Source organism: Panicum hallii, chromosome 3 (assembly GCF_002211085.1).
Source record: "Panicum hallii strain FIL2 chromosome 3, PHallii_v3.1, whole genome shotgun sequence".
Taxonomy (NCBI): Eukaryota; Viridiplantae; Streptophyta; class Magnoliopsida; order Poales; family Poaceae; genus Panicum; species Panicum hallii.
In genome coordinates, this window is record NC_038044.1 from 22,499,650 (window position 1) to 22,503,939 (window position 4,290).

The following is a 4,290-nucleotide window of genomic DNA, read 5'->3' on the forward strand; positions in this document are numbered from 1 at the left end:
AAGTCGATGCATACTGGATGGCCTCTTGGTTGCAATCATAGGACTTCTTCAAGTCGCCTCGGAGCGTGAGCACACCGCTGCGTCTTGGCATCTTGAGAAGTAAATAGACGTAATGCGCCACCACCATGAACTTAGCGAGCGCCGGCCTCCCCAGTATAGCATGGTAGGAAGATTCGAAGTTGGCCACCTCGAACTTGATGAACTCGGTTCGGTAATTCTCCCTCGTCCCAAAAGTGACTGGAAGAACGACCATTCCAAGCGGGTGCGCGGCATTGCCAGGGACAATACCATAAAAAGGAGCCTTGCTCGGTGTAAGCTTGTTGGTCAGGTCCAGACCCATCTTCTTTAGTGTACTGGCGAAGATAAGATTAAGTCCGCTCCCACCATCGATAAGAACCCGAGTGAGCTTAACTTCTGCGACCACGGGATCCAACACCAGTGGAAACTTCCCAGGCTCAGAAAAGCTGGTCCACTGGTCAGCACGGGAAAATGATATGGGGACCTCCGACCACCGAAGCGGTCATGGTACCGCTGGCTCAATGGATAGAATTTCCCGTAGCAGCAACTTCTGTTCCCGCCTAGAGCAAAAATCTTCATCACCACCAAAGATGACATTGACGGTCTTGGAGGCATCCTGGAACTTGGGCATCTCAGATTTGTCTTCCAGTTCCTCGTCTTCGGGCTCTTTGCCCGTCGACTTGTTCTTCTTGCCGTTTCCAGGAGAGCCAAAGGTGCGCTTGAGCTGAAAGCAGTCGATCGCTGCGTGTTTGGAGTTGACACACCATGGGCATTTCTTCTGCAGAAGTTTTTCAAACTGCTCCTGCGTAGTCGACTTCTGGCCCCACGAAGGACGATCCACAGCCGCAACAAGATCGTCTGGGTTGCGTTTCCGGGAAGAACCCGGAAAGTCCCGCTGGCCTTTGTCAGCCCGGTTGTTGTTGTTGCGCTTCTGGTTGAGGTCGGTGCGTCTCGGAAACCTCTCGCGCATCTTTTCCTCTTGCTCAGACCAATCGTGCATCATGTCGCGTAGTCCTGCAACTGTCTTCGGCCTGTTACGCCCAAAATCACGATATATACCTGGGTCGGTTAGGCCGTTGTAGAAGCAGTCGATGATGTCCTCCTCCGAGATGTTGGCGATGGTGGCCCGCACATCGAAGAAACGGCGGGTGTAGGATCGGAGGAGTTCATTACGCTCCTGCTTGCATTGGGCGAGGTCGTGCCGGGTTCCTGCTCGGGATATCGCCCCCTGGAAGTTGTCGATGAAAACCTTCTTGAGGCCCTCCCAGGAGTCGATGGAGTCGTTGGGGAGGCTTTCCAGCCAAGTCAATGGTGCAGGCTCCAAAGCCATCGGAAAGTAGACGACTTTGGTAGTGTTGGAGCCACTAGCCACCTCAATGGCAGTGGAGTAACAGCGGAGCCATTGTTGGGGGGCCTGCTTACCATCATACTTGGTGATACCAATCGGCTTGAAACCCTCCGGGTACTTATAGCTCTTGAATCTCGCAGTGAACGCAGGAAAACGATCGCTGCAGTCAGCATCATCCCGCTCGGCTACCTCGCGTTCCCGTCACCTCGAGTCGAGGATTGACCGGGCATCGCACCCCTCATTGATCTTCTGGCGAAGGTCTGGTTGTTGGCGTGGGGGGTTAGGTTGCCTCGGGTTGTTTGCTAGAGGTAGCTGCCGCCTCCCTCCGGTGACCTGACTCCCACCCACACCATCATTGTTATTGCTGCGTTGGGGTCGCGGGCGATTACCTGTTGTTCGACTTGGGCCTGGCTTCCGCTATCCCCGACGTGCTCGTGCCTAACGAGTGATGACGGAGCCTGCTGGTCCAGCTGGACCCACGCCCGTTGGGCGTAGAGGAGCGCTTGTCGAACGTTGGGGTCGTTACTTCGCTCGAGTAGTGCTGTTACCTGAGCGATGTTGGCCACAGGAGTCCTGAAGCCTCGTGCATCTGCCGCGGCGAATTCAGCGTCGAGTTCGCGCTGTGCAGAACGTATGCGCTCGTTGGCCCGCCTTCTACGAACCGCACGAGCTCTGTTCCTGGCATGTCGCGCGTCGCACTCGGCGTCATTCTCGTCCACAGCTTCAGCGGTGTCTTCGTCTTCTGATATCCCGTCAAGTGCGCCAATGGGGATGAGGGCATCATCATCCCCCTCCTCCGCCATCAGAACTTGGCGGGTTGCGAGTTCTTCAGAGGGGGCTTCGACTAGTTCAGTCGAGCCCGCGGTGATGGTAGCCAACGCTCTGCCCTCCTGAAAAGGCAAAGGCTCAAGGTGGGCTACCAAGCGGTCTTCATGTCCGAGTAGATCGGACAGATCCATCCCCTTCCAATGAACGATTCGTCCTTCGGAGGTGGTGGTGATCATCAACCCACAAGTGGCCAGGTGATCCTCAGCCCCCCGACATGCGGTGATGTCGGAGCTCCCAGCCTGGAGCAAAGAGTCCAAGTCCTTTTCCAACGCGGAAAAAGGAATAGTAGTAACAAACTCTGCCTCGGTTTCCCTGGCAGAATCAAAAAACGGCAACTCGTCGAGATTATCGACAAAGTCATCGAGCCTTGAGGCGAGTGCTTTTGGCTTGATGGAGTTGTCGACGATGTGCCGACGGAAACCGCCTGCGCCGTTGGCAACGCAGACCCACGAGCCAAAAACAAAGGTTGTGCCCTCTGGGAGCACGGGACTGGGGAACTTGAAAAGAGCCATCGAGTTCTCCAGCGGATCTCTGATGTGCACCCCTACCTGGCGCGCCAGCTGTCGGGTTTTATCCGGCTGCCCACCGAGGGGTATACCCAAGGTGGTAGGTTTTGGGTGGGGATGCGCCGAGATCACGAACTCGAAGGTGCAGACAACACAAGATTTAGACAGGTTCAGGCCGCAATATGCGTAACGCCCTACGTCCTGTATGATGGTTTGTATTGCCTTGATGTTGATCTGGTGTTCTTGAGGGGGTCCCTGCCCGCCCTTATATATCCGAGGGGACAGGGTTACATGAATCCTAGCCTGATACTAGCTCAGGAATCGTACTCAAGTACAACTCGAGTTGTTTTCTTCTGTATCGACTAGTCCTACTCCGCATGCGGGTAGAATACAACATAAATAAGGCACAGGACACGTCCTATCCCCTAGCCCAATATGGACTCCTTGACGTACACAGCCCCGTGGTCCCGGGTCGGACAGTATGTACCAATCAGACTGTCTGTTGTGTGAAGGAAATCTTTTGCTCTGGGCTTGGAACAACCTAGTAGCGCTGCAACTGGGCCAGCCCCCGAACCGGAATCTGATGCTCCAGTGTTAATTGCAGTAGCTGCTGCTACTCGTGTTGATTCTCCACCGCCACCTGCGATGTCTCCTGCACCCGATGTTACTGAAATCGAGAAAAATGTGGCGGATGCACAACGTGATGCAACAAAAAATCCTAGGCTAGTGGAACTAGCCCCCGAGATCCCATCAGGTAAGCCGATTGTGCCGCCTCCACCCGCGAGTACTTTTCTGCCAGAGGCGATACTAATTACCGCGGTTGATGTGGTAGGTACTCCGCAACAAAGGCCAAGTGTTGAAGAAGCTGGTGCTGCAAGTACTTCAGCGGGTGGAATTTTGGTCACACCACCTAAGTCCCGATATGCTGTCCCGACGGAGCTCGTCGATGATCCAATGCTAACTTCAGATGTCTTGAAATATTTTCAAGATACCTATAAGGAGCTGTACAAGTTCTCCACACTAAGCTTGCTGTCTTGTTGTGATGCACTTAGTTGAGTAGTTTGATTGTTTGACTGACCTCTTCTCTGTTTGATCAGACACTGGCCAATCAATCCAAAGAGAAATCGGACAAGCTGAGAGCTCTTAAGGATGGCCTTCGTCAATTGCAGGCCAAGGACCGCCAAATTGGGGAGCAGATCATGAAGAATGTCGAGTTGCAGAACCAGCTTGATGCAGTCAAGCTAGAGCGCACGAGAGGTCTAGCTCCTCAAAAAGGAGATTGAAAACCTGGAGGAAAAGAACAAATCCCTGGCCGAGGCACACTAAGGTAATAATCTCTCGAGTACTATATGAATTTGTACAAATACTTCTTGCCGTGGAAGGCCTTCTCGAAGCGTTCCTGCGAGCTGAGAGTTGTCTTGCCTCAAGCTAGTTGCTCCATCCTTGCATCAGGGGCGTCGGAAGAGTTTGACTTGTGCTTCCGGGTTTAGCTTAGGTAGTCTTGAGGAATGTGGTAGATTGTGGGGCTGTAGGCCTCCACTTTGACGCATTCTTGCTGCCAGGTGATGATGACGTTGTGGGCGTACCGGC